The sequence below is a fragment of the Papaver somniferum genome, chromosome 6 (genome assembly GCF_003573695.1).
Source record: "Papaver somniferum cultivar HN1 chromosome 6, ASM357369v1, whole genome shotgun sequence".
Taxonomy (NCBI): Eukaryota; Viridiplantae; Streptophyta; class Magnoliopsida; order Ranunculales; family Papaveraceae; genus Papaver; species Papaver somniferum.
Genome location: NC_039363.1, coordinates 97,256,701 through 97,267,223, shown reverse-complemented (window position 1 = coordinate 97,267,223; position 10,523 = coordinate 97,256,701). Strand labels below are relative to the sequence as shown.

The window sequence follows — 10,523 nt, the reverse complement described above, 5'->3', positions numbered from 1 at the left end:
AGATTGTCTATATGAACTTGTCGAGAAAGTCTTGTCTATTTCAATCAGGATTCAAAGACTTTTATATTGCTGAATTGAAAACACCATGATCCCATGAAGTGTGACAGTTGCGGGAGTCAAAGAGTGGGGAAGTGGAAAATCGTGTTGAAACCAGTTGCTTATCGTGCGGAGACTCGGTTAACTTTCCACCCACTACTTTGCTAACTCCTCCAACTGATTGCACGACTTGCTCACATTCTCATCGTGTGTATGAACACACGTGGCGTAGACCTCCAGACCAAAACCCTAGTTAATATCCCCTCATGTGATATGATTGACATCTCGTGAACGTGGAGTCTGCAAGACAGACGTGTATATAGTTAGTCAGTTGCTGACTTTATGGGACGATGAGTCCTTGTATTACTGAGTTGAACATAATTTGAAAATGTTCTGCGACTCATGAATTGAACATGTCTGCTGAGACAAAAAATATTATTGTCGAATAAATGTTGATAACCTGAGCAAACTGTGCTGCTGAATCATTGAATATTAATAGTTGAACCAATATTCCTTAGTCTGAGCAAATATTGCTAGTCTGAGCAAATATTGCTAGTCTGAGCAAATATTGCTCATTTGAGCAAATGTTGCTCATTTGATGAATTATTGAATATTAATAGTTGAACCAATATTCATGATTTGAACAAATATTGCTCGTATGAGCAAATGATGCTCGCATGAGAAAATGATGCTCGCATGAGCAAATGTTGCTCATTTAATGAATTATTGAATATTGAAAGTTGAACCAATATTCTTAACGTGAACAAATATTGTTCATTTGAGCGAATGTTGCTCATTTGAGGAATCATTGGTAACAGGACCAAGATAAACATTAATCTAAAATACTGGCAGCTGAACCGAATATAATTAATTAGGATGTTGATCATGGGATCAACATAAAATTATTAGCGTTTGAATCTGGAATTATGAACCTTGGATTCAAAACCCTAATTTTGATCAACTGCTAAATTGATGATAAATTGATAATTTATTGAAAATAATTCATGAAGTGGGGAAGGGATCGGCTACATATGGGATGATGAACCGACCATGTAGAGCCCAGAAGCTCAAGTGAGCAAAATGCCAAAGTCTCTTAAGACCAGTTGGTGAAAGGATGATTAAATGTTGGTTTAATCATTAATTGAAATAATGCTCGTGTGAGCGTTAGGTAGTAAAACCTGATGATGGAGAGATGAGGGACCGACCAAGGGGTCATGGAACCGGATCTTGGTGGTTGTGGGTCCAGATGATGGTCGTTTGAGCAAACTCCCAGTTGTTTGAGAAGAGTTTGGACCTAACATGAGCAATTGAGAAAATTAGGTCAAAATTATTATAACATGTGGAACCGGCTATTTGCAAGCCCTGGGACGGGCTTGGTCGGTCAAGGGGACATGCCCGTGTCACCATAATGTTCGTGCCTCAGTCCTGAGAGTATCGATATTTTCCGATGCACGTTTGAGCAATATTTTGAGAAAATATGAAGGATTCAGGGTTTTGCTGAAACTAGGGAATCTTCATGATATGATGAAAAATAATTAATAAAATAGGGGATTTGCAAGGTATGGGACCGGCCACGGCTAGGGCATGAATGTCCAGCTAGCAAGCTCGGTCCCGCAGCACCTTTCCCAATTTTATGTATTTTTCCCTGATGTGAAGGAAATATCATGAAACTGAGGAATTTCATGAAGTTAAGGAATTTCCATGAGATTAGGGAAATAATAATAATAAAATAAAGAGTGATGAAGTGTGGGACCAGCCACGGCAACGGCATGGCCAGCCGGCCAACGGGCACGTTCCCAAGACACTCTTCCCAATTTTATAATATTTTTCATGATTTTAGGGAAATATCATAAAATCAAGAGGTTTGTTGAAACCAAAGATTTTGTTGAAATCAGGGAGTTTCCATGAGGTGAGGAAACATAAAAAATAATAATAACAAAATAAAGGGCGTGTGGGTCCGGCTAGGGCATGACCGGCCGGCTAGGGCCCGGTCCCATGGGTTTCCCTAATTTTATATTATTTTTATGACTTGAGGGAGATTTCATGAATTCAAGGAGTTTGTGTTAGATCATAGCTCGGTCGACCTCGCATGCGTTTCTATATCAAGCATGTTTGTCAATGTTAGTGATCAAACCTATGAGTCTTGATTTCTAGTCTATTATAGCTAAGTCTCGGATTAGGATAGAAAAATGTAGTTGAGCTCAAGGACTTCATGGCGATTCATCATACAACGAAGAAGATATACTCAAGGAACCGTGGAACTTCATCAACAAAAAGGTATGTGGAGACTTGAACTTATCTATCATTCAAAAGTCTATCTATTCTATCTCCTACTTCTTATGAGACAAAAGTCGTATGTTATATATAGACTGGATCATACACATTTGACATTTTGAGCTGAGTATACTCTACTTATCTTTTTCTCGAAATCATGTGTTGTAAAGCATTTCGCTTTCATCGGGTTTATCTTCACCTAGTGACGAAAGTCATAATGTTTCAATCACTTTGAAAATCGCTTTGACGAGAAATAGTGTAACAACTGTACAACAACCTCTAAGAATGTTTTAGTGGTTGGAATGAGAGTTTAGGTCTATATAACCAAGGATGGATATAAACATTGTGTGGTAACACATATGTGCATAAGTCATATTCCTTAATGCAAAGTTTTCGAACTTTATTGATTGAGAGAAACCGGAGGAATTGGCTTTGCCAAGTCCGCGAACTCAGTTTGCGAACTCAGTCCGCGAACTGACGGAAGTTCTTGTACCGAGAATTTCTGCTGGGATTTCCAAAAACTCGTTTGTGCGTTAAATCCGCGAACCTAGTCCGCGAACTGGCGGAAGTTCTCGAACTGAGAATTTCTGCTGAGTTTGGAAAACTCTGTCGGTTATCTTAAGTCTGCGAACTTGTTTGTGAACTTAAGTGGTTATGATCTAAAGATGTGCTCCGAACATGAAACTTAAATTACTAAGGAATGCTTTATGCAAACCGTGGCTAAAGTTCATGAGTCGATTCAATCGAATCAAATCATCTTTGTTTCAATTGTGTCTTGTGTAGTTACATAAGATCTCATAGCAATTGAATGATGATATTTTCAATGATGTTGTAGTAAAGAGTTCGTTGAGGCTTGTGAAAGAAATGAATTCTAGACTTAATAGAACTTAAAAATATAGAAAACTTAACTCAAAATTGATTTCAAGTGATTGGAAAATAACCAAGACACTATAATCCAGTATTACACATGAATGATGTTAAATATTTCATAACTCTAATTATCCTTTTAATCCTTTATTTCTTAATCCACAAATAATCAAACATATTCTCAAAAATTAATTGTATCCCCTAAGCATAGATTATCTAACCAAAGCATAACCTATCTAATTGAATCACAACTAATGAAGAAAATTATGTAAACTTTTAAGAACTCTGCAAAAGCAGTGATTGAGTGAATTATAATTAAATATTAGAGAAAATGAAATAGTTACCCATTGTTCATGTGTGAATAGCTTCATCCATTGCCTTGGTTACGAGAGAATTAGCCGCTCATCATGTTGGAAACACGCTCAAAAGTTGATTTCATTTATGCTCAAAGGGTTACAAATGATGAATAAGGGAGAATTATAATAAAAATCGGGTTTGCAACGCTTATAACTATTGCAAAAACCGTTACAAAGAGCCCTACTGTTGTTGTTGCGTTTTTAAGTCTGCCTGTAAACTGCGACCCACAGAATGAGCTATTGTCACTGTTCAAAAACGACTGCTGGTGCAGGTCCGTTCTTCGTGTTCTTCAGTTTTGCAGCAGCAGAAATGACAGCTCTGCAAATTTGATTTTTCGCTCTGTGGTGCTCTTTTTCTCTCCCAATCTCTCAGTCTCCCTTCTCTATGATCCCCTCACCCTATATATACTCAACAACACCAAAATATCACGCCATAACTCTCACAAATTTTCATTAAACTCGGCAGTGAAGAAAAATATTCTAGGAATATTTTCTTCCCTGTTTTAGCTTCTCACGTGTTTCTACAGCTGCAAAATCTCCTCATTTATCTTCTTCACGGTCCAGAGTGTCGCTAGAGTCATCATACACGAGCAGAACACGCATAAATCTTCCAAAACCCGTGAACTATTCTTCTCATGCACGGGCTGTCCTGATTCCTTGTCACGGATTTTCCAACCAAATTTGATCGAAACAAACACCCATACCAGCTCTTTTATGACATATCACAACTACCCATGAAGTTTCAGCCCTTTAGTCCACCTAGAACATCTTCAAATTTCGATCGAAACATTCTCAGAGAGCTGCCACATTTTTCCCGCCAATTTTTAAGTTTCAAATGAAGAAGATGGTGTCCCCCTAACCAGCTGTGGGGTGCGAATAGCAGCTGCCTTTTTTGGGGTGCCCCTTAGTAATTGAGGTGCCCCTTAACCAAATCTGGGCTCCGTATATGAAGTGTCCTCTAGGGGTGTTCCGAGTGATTTTTCGAGCCGATTTTTCCAACAATATTTATTTTCCAAAAATACCTAAAAATACACAAAACACCATAATAAGGACGAAAACGAGTACCAACAATACGAAACATTGAGGACAAATTAGACATATAAATAAGTCTATCAAGTACCCCCAAAACGTATTATTTTCTAGTCCTCGAGCAAAACTAATAAAAAATAAATAAAACTGAGTTAATCTTGGGAGGGTTTACCAGAGGTGTGCCCACAAAACCATTACTCCAGACCCTAGCTATCTTTGCAGAACCTTGGAAGGCACTAAAGAATCTCCTTGGTTGGCATACTTATTGACTACAGGAGGAAGTACCCTGATGCGAAATTCCAATTGTTGTACACGAGTTTGCACTCAAGCATACTAAAATTCATATAAAGTGACAGAGCTCTACTCAGATAGTTTCTGGACATCATAAATCGGAGTCAACCAATCACATGGATAGATTAAGAAGATGGATGTAGAGAAAAATGTGGATGATGTTGACTAAGGTGAACCTATCCTAATGGACTGAGATACTGATCTGGACTAATATCAACACACTGGAAAGTTCCCTAGGTCAACTCAGCTGGCATATACAAGGGTACCAATGGTCGACTTTATTGTATTTATTCCGGTTGGTCTGGTCTAAATTTTTTTTTATTTTTTTTTCATCTCAGTCACTCTATTTTCACCCTAGTAATGGTAAAAAGAAAAAAAAAAGTGATCAGGATGCTTTCGATGTTTCCATCACGAGGATATGGCGAAACTACCATGTTTTCTTTTCTAACACCTGAGCTCTGTGCTTTTATGAATAAACTCTTCTAGATGTTTCCATCTAATCAGATTGGTTCCTCAATTCCTACAATCAAATTGTTCCCATCCACTTAGATCGGTTAGTGCCAACCTTAATAAACATAAATTTCTAGGCTCTGGAGTTTATTTATTGCAACTAAAAGCTAACAAAAAGTTTATTCCCCACCCCTAAAATTAAATCTAACATTGTCTTCAATGTTTCTAATGAAAGAGCAATACCAAAAAGTAAAGTAACATGAGGAATCAGTAAAGAGAGAAGTCGGAAAGATAGTACACAGGTGAAGAGAGAAATCAAAAACTAATATACAACATACAATCGCCTCGATGGTCAATCAAGGGTAAACAGGGACCTCCTCAACATCACCTGTTGGAAAGGGCTCTAAAAAGGGTTTCAATCTCTGACCGTTAACCTTCGAAGAACTACTACCATCCAGTGTCTCGATCTCAACAGCTCCATGAGGAAAGACAGTGCGAACAATAAAAGGACCCGTCCACCGAGAACGTAACTTCCCAGGGAAAAGATGCAAGCGGGTATCATACAGGAGAACTTTTTGACCTGGAGAAAATGACTTCCTTAAAATATTTCTATCATGCACAAGTTTCATTTTTTTCTTATACTCCTTCGCACTATCGTAAGCATCAATACGAATCTCGTCCAACTCATTGAGCTGGAGTTTCCTATGGGCTCTTGCCTTGTCAAGAGAAAAGTTTAGCTGCTTAACAGCCCAATAAGCTCTATGTTCTAACTCGACAGGTAAATGACATGCCTTGCCATACACAAGCCGATAAGGCGACATTCCAATGGGGGTCTTAAACGCAGTACGGTAAGCCCATAAGGCATTAGTAAGCCTAGACGACCAGTCTTTCCGATTAGGATTAACTGTTTTCTCTAATATACGTTTTATCTCCCTATTGGAAACCTCAACCTGACCACTAGTCTGTGGATGATACGGGGTAGCTACCTTATGTGTAATACCATATTTCTTCATCAAAAGCCTAAAAGGTCCATTACAAAAGTGCGACCCACCATCACTAATTATAGCTTGTGGTGTACCAAAACGTGTAAGAATATTATTTTTCAAGAAATCAATCACAACCCTATGGTCATTGGTTTTACACGCAACCGCCTCAATCCACTTAGAGACATAGTCTACAGCGACAAGGATGTATAGGTTACCAAAAGAATTAGGAAACAGACCCATAAATTCAATACCCCACACATCAAAGACCTCGACAACTAAAATAGGGTTCAAGGGCATCATGTTCCTACGGGAAATGGTTCCTAATTTCTGGCAACGTTCACAAGTAACACAGTAACTGTGGGAGTCTTTAAACAACGAAGGCCAATAGAATCCACACTGCAATATCTTAGCAGCAGTCTTCTTAGCACTAAAGTGACCCCCACACGCATGATCATGACAAAAGGAAATAATACTGGACTGGTCACTCTCAGGTATACATCTCCTAATAATCTGGTCTGGACAAACTTAAACAAAAAGGATCATCCCAAAGAAGTGCTTTACTCAGCTAAAAATAGAACGCTTTGTTTACCCCAATGTTCATTCGACCAGTAACGATAGTTCACTATATTCGCATACCAAGGTAATTGGGTAACAAAGAACAATTGTTCATCAGGAAAGTTGTCCCTTATAGGAAGGGAATCATTAAGGGTATCCACAACAAGTCTAGACAAGTGGTCTGCTACTACATTTTCTGCACCTTTTTGTCTCTAATGTCCGGAGAAAACTCTTGTAACAACAGGATACACCTAATCAATCTAGTTTCGTATCCTTCTTAGACAAAAGATATTTCAAAGCAGCATGATCAGTATATATTACGATCTTAGAACCTAAGAGATAGGGTCTAAACTTGTCTAAGGCAAACACAATGGCTAACAGTTCCTTCTCCGTAGTGGTATAGTTCAACTGGGCATCATTCAGAGTTTTGCTAGCATAGTAAATTACATGAAGTAACTTGTTTTCTCGCTGACCTAGCACAACACCAATAGCATAATCTGAAGCATCGCACATGATTTCAAAGGGTAGGTTCCAGTTGGGTGCCTGGACTATGGGGGCGGTAGTGAGTAAAGTTTTAAGCTTCTCGAAAGCCTCTAAACAAGCATCATCAAAGACAAACTTAACATCTTTTGCAAGCAAATTGCAAAGAGGTCTAGAAATCAAGCTAAAATCCTTAATGAATCGACGATAAAAACCAGCATGCCCTAAGAATGACCTAATACCTTTTACGGTTTTTGGGACCGGTAAAGTTTTAATAAGGTCAACTTTGGCTCTATCTACCTCTATACCCTTTGAAGATACGATATGCCCTAGAACAATTCCTGAACGAACCATGAAGTGACATTTATCCCAATTAAGCACTAAATTCTTTTCCTTACACCTAGTCAAAACTAATGACAAATGATGCAAGCACTCATCGAAAGACGAACCAAACACTGAAAAATCATCCATAAAGACCTCTAAGAACCGTTCTACCATGTCAGAAAATATGCTCAACATACGACGCTGAAAGGTCGCAGGGGCATTACATAGGCCGAAAGGCATGCGTCTATATGCAAAGGTACCAAAGGGACAGGTAAAAGTGATTTTCTCTTGGTCTTCTGGGGCAATAGGAACCTGATTATAACCGAAGTATCCATCTAAAAAGCAATAATGGCTACGTCCAGCTAATCTCTCTAGCATTTGGTCGACGAAGGGAAGGGGAAAGTGGTCCTTCCTAGTGACCTTGTTCAATTTTCTATAGTCAATACAGACACGCCAACTCGTGGTCATTCGGGTTGGGATTAACTCATTGTTATCATTCTGGACTATAGTAATACCGGATTTCTTGGGAACAACCTGAACGGGGATGACCCACTTACTGTCTGAAATGGGGTAGATAATGCCTGCATCTAACAGCTTCAGAACCTCGGTTCGAACAACTTCTTTCATATTAGGGTTCAGTCGAGGTTGCATCTCCCTAGAAGGTTTGGTGTCACTCTCTAAATAGATAAGATGCATACAATAAATAGGACTTATACCCTTAATGTCTGCTATGGTCCACCCTAAAGCTTCCTTGTTATTTTGAAGGACAGTCACTAGCCTACTTTCCTGATCACTATCCAAGTCGGATGCTATAATCACAGGTAAATTTTCATAGGGGCCTAAAAACACATACTTCAGGGTATCTGGTAATGGTTTAAGGTCCAAATTGGGAGGCTTTTCCAACGAAGGAACTAGGGTAGACTCGGGAACGGGTAAAGGTTCGAACTTAGGTTTCCATCCATTACTAGTGTCTAACAAAGGGGTTGAATCTAATAAAGCATTCACCTCATTAATCACATCATCATCATCAAAATCAATCCCAAAGTGAGTTAGGAATTTCTCTAATGGATATTCTATCAAAGTGTTTGGTAATGACTCCTCTACTAAGGTGCCTATCATGTTCACCTCTTCTACGGTCGAGTCGTCCAGTTCCTGGGGTAGCTTACTAATGTGAAATATGTTCAGCTCAATAGTCATATTACCAAAAGACAAATTCATAATACCAGTTCGACAGTTAATGATCGCATTGGATGTTGCTAAAAATGGGCGACCTAAAATCACCGGTATCTGGTTCTCTGGGTCAGGGACAGGTTGGGTATCTAGGATAACAAAATCCACTGGATAAATAAACTTGTCGAACTCAATAAGAACATCCTCGATCACACCACGAGGAATTTTAACGGACCTATCAGCTAACTGGAGTGTCACCTGGGTAGGTTTCATCTCACCAAGTCCTAGCTTAAGGTACACATGGTATGGAAGTAAATTCACACTGGCTCCTAAGTCAAGCAAAGCTTTCTCAACACGGTGTTTACCTATTGTGCAAGAAATGGTAGGGGACCCTGGGTCTTTATACTTAGGAGTAGTGGTATTCTGAATAATGGAACTCACGTGACTAGCTAGGAAGGCTTTCTTTTGGACACTAAGCTTACGCTTTCGTGTACACAAGTACTTAAGGAACTTGGCATAAGCCGGAATCTTCTTAATCGCATCCAACAATGGTAGGTTGATAGTAAACTTCTTAAAAACCTCTAATATATCATTAAAGTTGGACTCCCTCTTAGTCGGAACTAGCAGCTGGGGAAACGGGGCTCTGAGAAAAAATCCGGGCTCAGCAGGACCCTCATTGGTATCTTTGGAGATTCTATCAGTCTTCTCATTCTCTGGCTCAGAAGGGTGAACTTCAACATGTTCACTATTAGGCATGGAAACCTTGTTGTCTATCTCTCTACCGCTCCTAAGGGTTTTAATAGCATTTACATGATCAGATGGTCTTTCACCTATTTCATTAGTTCCTCTAGGGTTTGGTTGAGTTTGACTAGGAAACTTACCTCTTTCTATTAAAGACTCATTTATATGACTAACCTGGGTTTTCAACTCGGAAATAGCCTGAGAGTTAGCCTGACATATTCTCTTATTTTCTTCTAAACCTTGAGCAACAGATTGCTGAAACTGCATAGTGTTACGAGTTAACAAAGTAAGAGACTCTTCTAAACACATAATCTTCTTATCCGAAGGGTTCTGAAACTGTGCCGGGGCTGAAGGATTCTTAGGATAGCCAAAACCCGGGGGAGCTTGAGAGTTACTAGACTGACCTTGATTCTATCCCTTAGACCAAGAAAGGTTGGGATGGTTTCTCCAGCCAGGGTTATAGGTTTCTGAATAAGGGTCAAACTTCTAACGGTTATCGAATCTAGTGTTGTTATAAAGAGCATTGGCTTGCTCTTCAACAGTATGGTCTTCCCAAAAAGGCTCTATTCTACCACTAGTACCACTAGAATGACCTAATTCCAACGCTTCTAACCTTTTGGCTATGGCTGCTGTTTTAGCATCTGACTCATAGGATCCTTCTACCCTATTGACATTTCCTCTACTTAGAAGAATTTTTTTCTGGGGTTCCCTATTATTTTCCCATTATTGGCGATTTCATTCAAAAATGTCATCGCCTCATCAACAGTTTTATTCTCAAACCCACCTGTGCATAAGGACTCAACCATGGTTGTTGTTGAATAATCTAAACCCTCGTAGAGGATCTGAACTAACCTAACTTTCTCTAAACCATGATGAGGACATTGAGATATTAATTCATTGAACCTTTCTAAATACCTATATAAACATTCTCCCTCTTGTTGAGCAAAAGTACAAATTTGTGTCC

General features: G+C 39.1%; 1 pseudogene; it reads left to right on the top strand.

Moving 5' to 3' along the window:
• The first annotated feature begins 10,423 nt into the window (after window positions 1-10,423).
• Window positions 10,424-10,523, top strand: LOC113292167 (annotated as a pseudogene).